Here is a 14,553-nt window from a genome sequence, read left to right as displayed (position 1 = left end):
ACACCTGCACTCCAGCTTCTAGTGTGTATCAACTCAGTGGAAAACATGTCACAGTCGGTTTTGTTCCAAAAAGATTTTGTTTGCCATTTAAAAAAAAAAAAAGTTAATTAACGTAACAAAAACCAAAGGACTGCCTGGGGGTAGGGAGCAAGTCAGCCATCACCAGAGGTATTTAAATACCAGCTAGACAATCACTCCATGGGGACAAGTTCCACTTCTTGTGAAAGGGGTCAAATAAATCTTCTCCTTTGGCACCCACAGATCTAGTGGAGGGCCCAACGCATTAGATACGCAACAAGTGTTGTTGACTGAATGAACTATGTTTTCACACAGATTACAGGTCAAGCAAAATACTAATGTAACTCTAATATATTACGGGCATCGGGTGACCACTGAGGTACTTTATATGGTTCCAACTAAGAAATAAGTTGGAAAATCAGGTGATGAAAGGAGTTCTGATGCTCCTAAGTAAAAGGCTTGAGCCACTGTAAGAGTCCTAGCTTGGTCCCTACCCAAAGGTCCCTACCCATGAACCCTGTACTAATGTCAAACAGATAAAGCATCGCTAAAACAAACTTCAGTGCTTTTAAGATTTAGGTCTAGGCAGGATGTGGTAGCTCACACCTGTAATCTCAACATTTTGGAAGGACAAGGTGGGTAGATCACTTGAGCCCAGGAGTTCAGTATCAGCCTGGGCAACATAGTAAAATCCCGTCTTTACAAAAAATACAAAAATTGGCCAGGTCCAGTGACTCACGCCTATAATCCCAACACTATGGGAGGCTGAGGCGGGTGGATCACCTGAGGTTGGGACTTTGAGACCAGCCTGGCCAACATGGTGAAACCCCATCTCTACTAAAAATACAAAAATTAGCCAGGCGTGGTGGCAGGCGCCTGTAATCCCAGCTACTCGAGAGGCTGAGGCAGGAGGGAGAATCACTTGAACCCAGGAGGCAGAGGCTGCGGTGAGCCAAGATCGTGCCACTGCACTCCAGACTAGGTAACAGAACAAGACTGTCTCAAAAAAAAAAAAAAAAAAAAATTAGCCAGGCATGGTGGCGCACGCCTGTAGTCCCAGCTACTCAAGAGGCTGAGATGGGAGGATCGCTTGAGCCCAGGAGGTCGAGGCTCTAGTGAACCGTGATCACACCACTGCACTCCACCCTGTTGACAGAGCAAGGCCTTGTCTCAAAAAAAAAAAAAAAAAAAAAATTAGGTGTACATCTCATCTAAAAATAATTCAAAAGCTCAGACCATCTATAAGAAATTTTTCCATTTCCTTTTAGCATCAGGAAATTAAAAGAAGAAAAAGAAAGAGGATAGAATAGGAGGCAGCCATTGCTTTTTTTCCCATTAGCAAGAACATAACATCTGTTTCTCACTGTTACATAAGTACTATTCATGCTTCATCCATACCATGCACTTTTTTTTCTTTTTAAGAAGGGGTCTCACCCTGTTGCTCAGGCTGGAATGCAGTGAGTGGCACACTCACGGCTCACTGCAGCCTCAATCTCCTGAGTTCAAGTGATCCTCCCACCTCAGTCTCCTGAGTATCTGGGACTACAGGTGTGTACCATCATGCCCGGCTAAGTCTTGTATTTTTTTGTAGAGACAGGGTTTTTTATCTTGTTGTCCAGGCCAGTCTCAAAGTCCCAATCTTAAGTGATCCGCATGGCTCGGCCTCCCAAAGTGCTGGGATTAGAGGCATGAGCCACCACGCCCGGCCTAGGCACTTAATTTTTAATCAACTAAAACACAGTGTAAGTAAAGAAATAGCTGGGGAAAAAAAAAAAAAAAGCGGGGGGGGGGGGGGGTGGGGACATAAATGTAGCTCTTTAAAAAGTAGAGAACACACCTTGTTCATAAACCTTGATTAATCCAGCGTTTCACTGTCAGAGGCATCATCAACCACTCAGCTGCAAAAGCTAGAGACCAGGAAGTCAGGTCTCCCTTCCGCGACCCTGCCTCATCACCAAGCCCCTCCCACCTCTTAAATCTTTATCAAATCCTTCTAAGCTCCCTTTTTCTACTGCCACGGCCCGTTTTCAAAGTTTCAAAAACTGGCATTCTAACTGACATTCTTCCAAACAGAAGGTAAACAGTTGCTTCCTTCTAGCCAGGTCTGTTCTCAACTCTGGGTAGGAATAATCTTTAAAAATGCAAATCTCATCATGCTAATCTGGCCTAACACTTTTCGTAGCTTCCCAGAGTTCCTAGTAGCCTGCTCTGGCCTTTATCTACCGCACCATCCCTGTAATTCACTGGTTCTGTGTCTTGTCTTCCTCCAAACACACTGTGCTTCTCTCATTTCCCTGGACACACACCTCTCTCCAACCTCAGGGTCTTTGTACAAGCTACTCAGATATTAGCTCAAATGTCACTTCCACAAGGTGCCTTCCTTGACCGGCCTCCCAGCATCTTTCACTCCTCCCATACACACAAAGACCAATGTGATTAACTGGTAGCACGTACCACAAGTATAAAAATGACTTCTTAGTTGCTGAACATGTCTCTTTATTTTCTTTTTTGAAATGGAGTCTCACTCTGTCACCCAGGCTGTAACGCAGTAGCATGATCTCAGCTCACTGTAACCTCTGCCTCCAGGGTTCAAGCGATTCTCCTGCCTCAGCCTCCTGAGCAGCTGGGATTACAGATGCCTGCCACCATGCCCAGCTAATTTTTGTGTTTTTAGTAGAGATGGGGTTTCACCATATTAGCCAGGCTGGTCTCCCAAAGTGCTGGCATTACAGGCGTGAACCACCATGCCTGCCATTTCTTTCGATGCAATATATCCTCTATGAGGCTTTCAACTATCTTTCCCATACTGGTAAGCTTGGTGCTTAACACAGTAGCCTTGCATAGTGGATATTCAAATAGGTGCTGAATCAATAAAAATCTGTAAATGTTGAAAAAAAATAACACCATGGGAGGCCAGGTGCGCTCACACCTGTAATCCCATCACTTTGGGAGGCCGAGGTGGGTGGACCAACTGAGGTCAGCAGTTCGAGACCAGCCTGGTTAACATGGTGAAACCCTGTCTCTAATAATAAAAAAAAATAAAAAATAAATAAAAATTAAAAAACACCATGGGACTGGCAAATTTGGTGGTAGAAAATTGCCTGTTTCCAAAAGGAGGCTAAATCTGATACTGAATCACACTTCAGGACAGGAGGTTGTGAAGCCTTCTTAAGTTTCTGAACAAATGGTTCCCAGAAACCTTATTTTCATGATTTAAATACAATCAAATTCAGAGACATGCACGTTAAGCCTCCTTTAAATTATACTTGGTTTTAAACTTTTAAGTAGAACACTTCAGCCAAATACATACAGATTTAACTAACCAAGTCATAGAAAACCTGTTTGAGATGTTCACTAGTTTTATAAAATTATCCTCCAAAACATTTAAAATTCCTAAAGCAAAAGAAAAACTGACTTTAAAATAATCTATTTTCTGGGCTGGGAGCGGTGGCTCACGCCTGTAATCCCAGCACTTTGGGAGGCCAAGGTGGGTGGATCACTTGAGGTTGGGAGTTTGAGACCAGCCTGGCCAACATAGTGAAACCCTGTTTCTACTAAAAATACAAAAATTAGCCAGGTGTGGTGGCATGCGCCTGTAATCCCAGCTACTCAGGAGGCTGAGGTAGGAGAACCGCTTGAATCCAAGAAGTGGAGGTTGAGGTGAGCTGAGATTCCGCCCCTGGACTCCAGCCTGGGAGATAGTGCTCTTAGACTCTGTCTCAAAAAAAAAAAAAAAAATCTATTTTCTGTATTGGAGAGGAAAATATACAAGCCTCCTGATAAATAAAACTATGTTAGAATATTATATCTGAATGTATCTGCCAGATCTGAGCCTAAACTCTAGTTAGCAGGTAAGCACTTATTAAAAAATATTTACAGTAATGTATTTTTAATCAACCAGGATTTCACCTTGTATAAAAAATACCAAGAACTTCCACACACTATGTCTTTTTTTGTTTTTGCTTTTTAAAATTCATGTCAGGTGCAGTGGCTCATACCTGCAATCTCAACACTTTGGGAGGCTAAGGTAGAAGGACTGCTTGATCCCAGGAGTTTAGGAATTTGAGACCAGCCTAAGCAACAGAGAGAGACCCTGTCTCCAAAAAAAACCACTATTGTTTAAAAAGGAAACCTAGCGGTGTGCGGTGGCTCACGCCTGTAATCCCAGCACTTTGGGAGTCCGAGGTGGGCAGATCACCTGAGGTCAAGAGTTCCAGACCAGCCTGGCCAACATGGTAAAACCCCATCTCTACTAAAAAAAAAAAATACAAAAAAAATACAAAAATTAGCCAGGCATCGTGGTAGGCGCCTATAATCCCAGCTACTCGGGAGAGAATCACTTGAACCTGGGAGGTGGAAGTTGCAGTGAGCCGAGACTGCACCACTGCACTCCAGCCTGGTTAACAAGAGTGAAACACTTCATCTCAAAAAAAAAAAAAAAAAACCAGGAAACCTATTCCATGGTTCACCTTTGTGTTTCAGAACACCCACCCCATCTTCCTGGTTATCTCCCCTATTTGTGAAGACATATCTACCTCTTTTATGAGAAAATTAAGATTTTGATTTTGTATATTCAGAGAAATGTTTTGTTTTTTACAATAAAGTGTCAGAATAAAGGAAGCTCCCCTAAAACAGTGAAAGGGATTTTTTATAAATATGATCTAAAATCAGCTATTATCACATGTGTATATTGCACATACACACACACATACAAACACATAAAGCAAGATTTATGCCCTATAGGTTTCTGGCTTGGTATTCTGTTTTAAATCCCAGGAGTAACGGAAAAAAGAGAAGTTAAATTATACACAGACCAACACTCCTATTAACTCATACCACTAATGAAACAAAACTCTAACTAAGCAGAGAAAATGGGCCCACACATTGGAGCTCTGAAATTATTTTGGTCTTTGATCTGTGTGCCCATCTCTCCTATTTAATGTAAACTTCAAATCAAGAGCCATGAAAAATGGTTATAATTAGTAAAGGCCCCAGTGTGACAGCTTTTAGCGCAACCAGGCATTAACAAGGAGTTTTTTTCACTTTTACATTAAGCTGAGCCAACTTTTATTTTAGAATTTCTGTAATTCAAAATTCTTTCCCACCAAAGCACTTAATTATTTCCCACCTAGCACCACCTTCTGCCTGACGGGTATGCTGAGATCTTTAGTTCATGTCCATTTCCTTCACTGAATTTGTAGCACTATTTAGGCCTTAGCTTCCAAATTACATGTGGCTATTCTCCAAAATCTTCAAAAACTCTCATTTTTGTATCAGAAATCAACACACAGTGGTGAGTGAGCACCAACTATGCAATCGTTCTAGGTACAGGAGATGGAAAAATATTCTTGAAGTGAGAGAAACATGTTAACAGATAAAACAGACAAGACTTGACAGATGGGGTTAAAAGTTATTCACAACAGAAAAGCTAATTCTCCGTAGAAGAGGTAGTATTTAAGTTGGGTCTTGAAAAAAGAGTATGAAATCTTTATTGCTGAAGGAAGGGGATGGGGATGCAACAGAATGAACAATCCAGGCAACAGGAAGCAGTAAGAATCAATTCTGTGTGGCAGTGGGGCAGAAGACAGTGACAAGAGCTGAGACTAGAAATTCGGCTTGGAAGCAAAGTTCCTTGTATGCCAAGTTAAGGAGTTTGGATTTCTTCCTGTAGACAACAGAAAGCCAAGAGATGTTTTTAAGCAGGCAAACACCACGCACAGCTTTAGTTTTGATGACTCTGGCAGCAGAGTGGAGGATGAACTGCAGTAGGGAGAAACTGGTGGCAGGAAATTAACTTGGGAGGCATTTGTGACTTGATGAGGGCCTTAGGTCAGAAACGATAGAACAGTCAATGCCAGGGCCAGACTGGAGTGTGGTTTTGCAGAGGGCCTGGTGACTGACAGAACATTGGGGCAGGAGAGACAAGCGTCAGGACGGCAGTAAGGCTCCTGGACTAGAAGGCTGGGTGGATGGTGATCACCTTCCAGAAGGAAGGGAGAGGACTTTCATTTTCACAAGTACCTGCAGGGTGAGGTACTTGCAGGGTGATCAGGGTGACAAAAGGTTCAAGCTTAGGAGAAGTTAGTTGTAAATGGAGATACAGAGTTGGGAGTTGGCAGTTTACAGGTTAGAGGAGAAGACAGAAAAGCACCAGAATGCAGGGGCGTTCTGCAGGAACAGGACTTATTACCAGGTATGGGACTGCAAAGGTGGCTGCAGAGCAATGGCCCTGAGCACCATCGGTACGACTGATACCAACGGGACACTGACTAACTGCTGGTTTAAGATGTAAAAAGAGCTATCTTCAAGTATTGCACATGTCTATAAAGTAAGTGGGAGGCCAGGCCACTCTAGGGGTGACTCTGCCTACCACTGGCAGCCCTTCCTTCTCTGGAATTCAATCTCTGTCTCCCTGTTTTCTTCTCCCCTCCATGGTTTCCTCACCTCCTGTCTGTGTGATAGACTGGAGGGGGTGGGGTGGGAAGGCCAAGGGTCAGATCAGTAGCACTTGTTGGCTAAAAGATCACTCCTGTCACTATATTAGACATTTCTGGTCTGAGGCCTGGAGTCCCTTAACATAAAAATAATCACTGCTTCCTACCCTGCATCCCCTTATTCCCTTCCTATCCCTCCCAACCACAGCAGCTGGCAGCCATCCACCCTCTCAAGAGGAGATGTATGGACAGAGGACCCGGCTCAGAAACACTGCCCTATAAAAACGGCAGACGGTTATGTAAGAATTTTGCAAAAACTTGAGAAAATAAAATACAGGAGACTACGAATGCAAAAACATTAACTGTCAAGCAAGTAAGGGCTAGTTCAAACACATTAAAAAAAAAAAAAAAAAAAAAGTATACTCCACATACCTTAGAGCATGAAGGAGGGCTACAGATGACAGCACCAGAGCAAGTTTCCCAAATAACTGAAGAGGTGCCTGGGAAAGCTGAGCCATCTACCAGAACAGCTTCACAGAGCCAATGAATATGTTTTGTTTTAGAAGCAGATGACTTCTAGAATTTTCATTTACTATGGGATTTTCAAATACATTTAATGCCACTTAATGTTTTCCTCAACCCCAAATTTTCTGTGAAAATTAGAACTTGCCAACCATGGTACCTCAGATACAAATAAGAGCTTACTTGCTTTACGGAATTTCAGATTTATAAATATATCACATGCAATACAGGGAGTGCACCCAGTGGACTTGCAGATGAGACCCAGGCCACGACTACCATACCTTTCAAGCAGGCTTTCTCAACCTCAGCTCTGCTGACATATGGGGGGTGTTCTGTGCACTCTAAGATGTGGAGCAGCATCTCTGGGGTCTATGCACTAAAGGCCAGTAGCAACTCACCCCTGCCACCCCCCCTCCCCAGAAACACTTAAAAATGTCTCCAGACATTGCCAAAAGTCTCCTGGGGGCAAAACCACCAGGTTGAGAACCACTGCTTCAGAATAAGCCCCAAGCTTGTCATCTGCTTTTTCCTTAAAATTCATCCCTCAGCCTGATCAACATGGTGAAACCCTGTCGCTACTAAAAATACAAAAGTTAGCTGGGCTTGGTGGTGTGTGCCTGTAGTCCCACCTGCTCAGGAGACTGAGGCAGAAGAACCGCTTGAACCCTGGAGGTGGAGTTGCAGACAGCCGAGATTGTGCCACTGCACTCCATCCTGGGTGAGAGTGAGACTCCGCCTCACCTAAGTGAACCACATTAAGAATTTGCTAGTTCAGTTAGTCTCCCAGCACTAAAAACAAAAAGTGCTGCGTTTCCCCAATTTGAACATAGACTCCTAGGCAAAATTTGACTAAGGTAATGGAGGTGTGCAAAATTCTGGAAAGGAAATCCAGAATGGATACCCACAAAGCTTCCTGAGCTCAAAATATACCACTTTCTTCCATTTATAGATTTTGACTTTCTGGAACATTTACTTTGTTCTTACAACAATCTCATGAGGTAGAAAGGCTACTAAAAAGATGGGTATCACCACATTCATCAACAGAAATGCTACCAAGAGCAAGAGTGCTTTTTAAAATTTCCTTATACCTTCAAACTCAATTGGGTTTATTTTGAAAAGGATCTAGTCTTATTTAAAACACACACACACCATACACAAGGAGATAAATAGGCAGTATATATTTAATGCTGCTAAGTCCTCTTGAGGTCAAGCTGACTCTAAAAAGCAGCTGTTCTACAGGGCTAGGCTGGAGTTAGGAGTTCTGGGTTCCAAGTTTGATTTATTATCAGTCCCTGGGTGGACCACAGCGCAGCTGTAAAATGGGTCAACATACCCACCCAACTCTCTTAGTGTTCCTCTAAGCATAAACATGGAATCTTTGCTAAAGGCCTCCACATAAGCAGGGTGAAATTAACTAAGCCCTAGAAGGCATATCTGAATGAAAAAGAAAACTTTTAAAGTGATTAAACCACCAGAAGTATCACACACTTTTATAACAATCCTATCCTATAGTCTCTGAAAAGGGTGAAAAAGAGATGAAATACCAAGCAAGCTAGGGAAAAACAAATAGAGCATTTAAAAGCTTTATCTAATTACCCCCACTGAGACGTTTTCTCTTCAGTCTGGCTGTCTGACAATGCCTGTGGGGGTTTTCATTCTCTTTCTCCACCCACCCTCATGATGTCTGCAAGCCCTCAGGTGAATCCCTGCAGGAGCAGTCAGTACCCAGTCCCGGGACTTTACAGAGGTTTTCGAATTCTCTTAGCATTACTTGCTTGAATCACACTGAACAAACAGTCTCCACCCTCTCCCACTGCTTTTGTCTGAAGCACCTATTCACAGGCAGCCACCTTTACTGGTGGGCAGACTGGCTAACTTCAATACCCTTGAAGTCCCACCAAAAGCAAGATGCACCAGTCACTCCCAGTCTCCTCCTCCTCATCCGCTTCACCCCAACGCGCCACTGCCAACGGCAGAGTGCAATCCCCAGCTACACTCGGCTGCAGTTCAGACCACGTTGAACACCAGGGAACATGACAAGAGAAACTGAGGGGAACACAGTCGGTGACACTGCCGACAGGACTGGGAACATAAAAGTAAAAACCCCTCTCCACCTTCCTCATTCTTTTACCTCCGTGGTAATGAAAACATCAGCAGTCTTCTTTTCTGTATTCTGCCTTCTATGGGACGGGGGAAATTAAAACTAAGTGATGCATTTCAGAGAGCACACCGTATGCTTCCCTCTGGCTTTCATAGAGTGTACCTTTTCCCTCTGACATAAGGCGAGGTCCCTGCAACCCTCACCCTGTGTAGAAATCACTGTCTGACCCTTGCTCTTTGAAAAGTGCCATGGCTACTTCTACCCAAAAATCACTCCCTAAATCAGGAAAGAAGAGAGAAAAGAAACAGAAAGAAAATTCATTTATCAACTTCTTAATCATATTTGGATATAAAAAAATATGACTCAACACTGCCTGTTCAATAGGTCAGATGTACACAAATTAACCTTGAAGCAGGGAAACTTTTGGCTTACAACAGGCTTACCATTCAGCCAAGAGATGATAATTACCAATCATGGCTTCAATTAGATTTCAACCATTTTATCTCGCTGAAAAACTTCGAGATACTTGAACATACTTATGGCAGAAATGTAATATACATCATACCTATTTTTGTTTTCTAACATTTGGCCAGTCCTTCCAAAGATACTCTGAACCTAATATAATTATTTTTAAAAAGATATCCATGAACTGGGTGGAATAAGCTGCATCAGGGAGGTGGAATGAAATGGAGGAGGAGCCCTATCAAAACCTAATCTAAGGGAATGGTAATCTCAGTAAAGGGGGAAAGAAAGCTATTGTCCCCTTATCAGGACAGACTACATTGCATACTTTGAATTGATACTAAATTGCATTTCTATCTTTGAATACAAATCTGTTTGATGTGGAATAAAAGAAAGACATAACTTTATGGATTATGTAGAATTTCCAAAACAAACCAAGGAATCAGTTATTATTACTAGAAATAAGAGGGTACTATACACACAAATCCTCAGGAAGGTTCAACCTGAACACATTGGTAATAGTCAAGAAGTCCACCAGACAAGCTGCCATCCAACACCACAAGGCTGGTCATAGAGTACTGAACTTCAATTAAAGACACTTACAAAAGAAAGAGATTATTTAAATATAACAAAACCAAAACAAACTTAACATCCTACCTTCCCGGGCACAGAAGATTCAGAAATTAATTAAACCCAGTAAATAATGTAAAACAGGGAAGGATTCCCTTTCAAAAATGCTTCGGTTAATTTTAGCATCCTTCTGTTTAGCTGCTTAGCAACCCTTATCCTATGACCTTCTAAGCACCACCTACTTTTCAGAAGGATAATGAATAGAAACATCAAAAGAATTCACTTCTGTTTCCAAAGAATATATTTAACCAATTTTTATAGGAGTTAAATTTGTATTAATTATGCCGTGCAAAATCCTAAAAGGGTAGCATTTTAAAACTTCATTAACTGGGACATTTCCTTAGCTGAAGGTGATAAACGATGTTAGCAAGTGAGTATAAGATAGCAAGCAAAGACTTCCAAACTGACCTCAGAAGTGGAATAACACAACAGCTCAAAATTGAAGAGCAAAAACGACCTAAGGCAGCTACACTGTACAGTGCCTGGCACACAGCAGGTAACCAATAAACTGCTGTTGATCAGATGCTGGACTAATAAATGTAGGTTTCTTTTCTTCCTTCAACGTGTTGTACCTGTGTTGGATACAAATAAGGCCTTGGGAGTCTGCCTGAAGAAATTTAAAAGACCCTTCAATCAAAAGGTCGCTTGCTGGAATATGTAACTAGTTAGGAATGGATGCACCACCTGTACCAGCTCAATAAGACGCATGTTCCCCACCACATAACAAACACTTGTCTGCCATAAGAGCTTAGCGTCTCATTTTCTGATGAGAAATAAAGCAGTATCTACAAAAACCCAGAGAATGATATTTCACATAACAGTAAGCATCAGCAGCATTTCTTAAGAGTATTACACATCCAGCAAATCCTCTTTTAAAACAAGACATTCTAAAATGCAACCAGTTTAGCAGTATTTTTAAGACAAAGACAATGCAAATTCATTAACCTAAAATGGAGCACAAGCTAAGCAAATAACTAAATCAAAGAGTTCTTCTCTCCCTTTCTTTTGTAAAACTGGGGGAAAGGTATTTTTTTTTAACACATTTAAAACTTGATTAAAGTCATTCAAATGTTTAATACATCAGTGTAACCAAAGCTCAAAGCACATCAAAGCAGGACCCATCAGCGGGTACCCAGAAAGCTCCCTCCAAAGGGCAGAGGTAAACACATACATACACACACGCGCGCACACACCACCCCTAAAATTAGTGATCCGTCTTTGTATAAATTACTTGTAGAGTAGCTCGAACCCATTCCTTCAAAAGTTCTGTGGACTCTTGAAGATAGTACAGAACTCAACGTTTGTTTTTCAAAGAGGTTTTAGCCAACACTTTGGCCTCTAACTCAGACTTCCGGGTTGAAATATGTCTTAGAAACTATACCTGCCTACTTGAAAAAGTACCAAATCTAGAGGATGATTTTCATGGGTGTGAAAAAACAAAACTAAACCACATTCTTTTCTTGGCAGTTCTCTTTTCCCCACTCCACTTCAATTAAACTTATTTCAGAATCAACTCGCACATATGCAGGGTCCACTACATATATAAAGGGGAAAAAAGTCTCAAAAATAATGGGGATGCACTAGAAACTCTGCCATTGCAGAGACAGAAATTCCTCGCTATTTCCAGCAACACCATTCAACAGGCAAACTTTATTCCCACTGGCTTTTAAAGAGCTAAGCTTAAATCTAAACTCTTAAAAGAGGGTTCAATTTTCTACTAATGAAAACCCCCGGACAGGTTTTTCAACATACCAAAACGTTATACTTTTTTATTCACCCTTCTGTCTGTCTCCACATCCACCACCATCACAAGCAGCAGCAGCAGGAGCATCCTCAAAAGACGTTTTAAACCCCTCCAAAGTGCCCCGAATGTGTGCTGCTGCTGGCTCTGAAGCCGTGTAGAATTTCGTAATGGAATGTGAACTGCTTGTCCGGATCTGGGCTCACGTTCTATCTCCTAACCAGTAAGGAGCGAGAGAGGGCAAATCTGCTGAGCAAGGAGAAATACTTTCCTCCTCTTTTATAACCCATCACGGATGCACGGCGGCCGAGGGGCGCGAGCTGCACGCGGCGCCTGTCAAGCGGCCCGGGCCCGCACCCCGTGGGGTCCCCGCGTCCCCCAGCTCCCCGCCCCGCCCGGAGAGGAAGGCGGCCTAGCCAACCCGTGGGCTCAGCCGACGCGCCCCGCACTCACGCGCGGCCGCGGAGCAGGTCACATCCTCGACGCGCCCTTGGCCCGGTCCAGAAAACACGCCGCTTCCCAGGGAGGGGGTCGGCGACGGGAAGGACCTCCCCTGCTCCTTAGCAACCATTAAGGTCGCAGTTTCCTAAGAGACCGCGAGCGGGGCGGGGGCGCGGGGGGCCCGGCCCGAGGCTTGTGCGGGAAGTAGGGGGGGGCAGCAACGGGCCCCCTGCCCCCACCCAGCTAGACGCTGGGGGCCGGGATGGGAGGAGGAAGGGAAGCCCCAGAACTCGCAAAAAACTGGTCCAGCGGGCGGCGGACAAAAGTTTCCGAGCGCGCTCCACAGCTGGGCGGTGGAGCGGGCCCCGGCAGCCGGCCCCGCCTCGGATGCTCCCGGCCTCCTTCCTGTGCTCGTGACGGCGCCGAGCCCCCCACCCCCTCCCCCGCCCGCGAGGCAGGCTAGCTCCACACCGAGGGCTCCCACGAAAAAACGCACCCCGCCAACGGAAGGGCGAGGGAACAATACGTGCCCGCACGGCTCGGGCCCGGTCCCCTCCTCCCCTGGTCCCCCGGGGCAGTGGTCGGCGTGACCACGACCTCCAGCCGGGAACCGGCGAGGGCGCGGGGCTGCCCGCGGCCCCCTCCCGGCCGGCGCCGTCCGCCCGGGAGGATCAAAGTCCGCAGAGCAGGGCGCGGCGGATGCTCCCACCAAGCAGCCCCGAGCAGGCACCCCCGCTCGAGCACCCCGAGCAGACACCCCCAAGCCGGCACCCTCGGATACCTTACGGCGGCGGCGGGAGGGCGGGCGCCGTCATCTCCGCGCTTCCCGGCCCGAAAGGGACTCGAAAGTATGTAGGAGAAAAGTTTCCCCTCCCACATGGGGGGGAGGATGTCGAGGGAGAGAGGGCGGAAGATGGAGAGCAGCGCTGGGAAGATGTTTCTGGCCGGCGGTGCGCGCACCATCCGAGTCCCGGCGGTGCTGGTTAAAAATAAACTCGGCGGCGCGGGTCGGGCCGGATTCCTGCGCTCGGACGGCTAATATGGATGCGCATCAGGTCCTGCTGGCGGGGCGCTGCGGCGGCTCGCGCTGGGAGCTGGTTGGCAGAGCCAGCGGCTCGGGAAAGGGAAAAGAGCGGAGGAAGGGGAGGAGGAGGAGGAGGAGGAGGAGGAGGAGGAGGAGGAGGAGGAACGGCCCGGCGCGCAGCCCGAGGGGAGAGGGCTGCCCGGCTCATCCCTGGCCGCCCCGCCAGCCCGAGCGCACGCTGCGCGGCGTGGGGCGTGCGGGTCCCCGCCTGCGGGACGCGCCGAGTTTCTAAAGTACAACGCGCTCTGCAGACTTCACCCTCCCCATCCCCAAAGTTCTTTAAAAGGTCGCTCCGGCTGTGCCCCAGATGTCTCGCTGCCGCCGGAGTACCGCGAGTCGGAACCCGGGGCACGTACTTACGGCCGGGCAGGACGCTTGGCTCCCAGGCATGATGCGTTGGGGACCGGTGGGCTTCAGGGAGAGACCGAGGAGAGATGCAAACTTGTTCCGGAAAAGGAATCAAAATGGCGTTTCTGGATGTGCAAAGTTCATCAACTCCGCAGTCACTTCCCCTCCTCCTCTTCTCCCACAGGGAGGGAGGTGGGCGAGGAGCTGGCGACCCCAGCGCCCCAGCCGTCGTCCCGGCCCCCGTCTCGGCCCCCCGCCCAGCTTCCTTGCCCGCACGCTCGGAGTCTCGCTCTCCCCCTCTCACCCTGATAAGTAGACACATCACGTGTTGCTCCTGCGAGTCTCCTGGGGACGTGTTACTGAGCGGCCGCGGCGGCGGCGGCGGCGCTCGGACTGGGGGAGTGAGGGGGAGGACCGCGGTACCCGCCTGTCCCCACCGCCGCCCCCGCCCCGACTTTAGCAGGATGACCGCAGTTGCCATCCCGGGAAGGATGGAGGTGGAGTCCCCTCCCCACCCCCCACCGCAGCCCCAGGTTTGCCCTACGCCCTCCCAAGGCGCCCCGGGCCATGGGAGGGCCGGGCTGCCCGAGGGTAAGGGTCCGGGAGGCCGCGACTGAGCGCGATCCCAATCGTCCCTTTGCTCGCAGGCCACCTTCTTCGGCCACCGCGCCCCCTCCCCTGCAGCCCCTCGCCGCGGGCGACTCCCCGCCCCCGGCTTTCCATCACTTCACTCCGCAGTTTGTTTCACTATTTTAACGGAGGCGGGGGAGAC

General features: G+C 46.6%; 1 protein-coding gene across 4 annotated transcripts in view; it reads right to left on the bottom strand.

Moving 5' to 3' along the window:
- RREB1 (ras responsive element binding protein 1) overlaps positions 1-14,266 on the bottom strand; it is a 147,366-nt gene extending 133,100 nt beyond the window's left edge. For 3 of the 4 annotated variants that reach the window (XM_025383074.1, XM_025383077.1, XM_025383076.1), the window contains exon 1: positions 13,794-14,046. The gene's annotated coding sequence lies outside the window, so the exon portion shown is untranslated. Of the gene's footprint in view, positions 1-13,793; positions 14,047-14,085 lie in introns of those variants that run through there. The other variant, XM_025383075.1, reaches the window with a different exon arrangement.
- Between the last annotated feature and the right edge of the window lie 287 nt (positions 14,267-14,553).

Source organism: Theropithecus gelada, chromosome 4 (genome assembly GCF_003255815.1).
Source record: "Theropithecus gelada isolate Dixy chromosome 4, Tgel_1.0, whole genome shotgun sequence".
In the NCBI taxonomy this organism is placed as follows: domain Eukaryota; kingdom Metazoa; phylum Chordata; class Mammalia; order Primates; family Cercopithecidae; genus Theropithecus; species Theropithecus gelada.
Note: the sequence above shows the minus strand (reverse complement) of the source record. Positions and strands in the feature narration are given on the sequence as shown.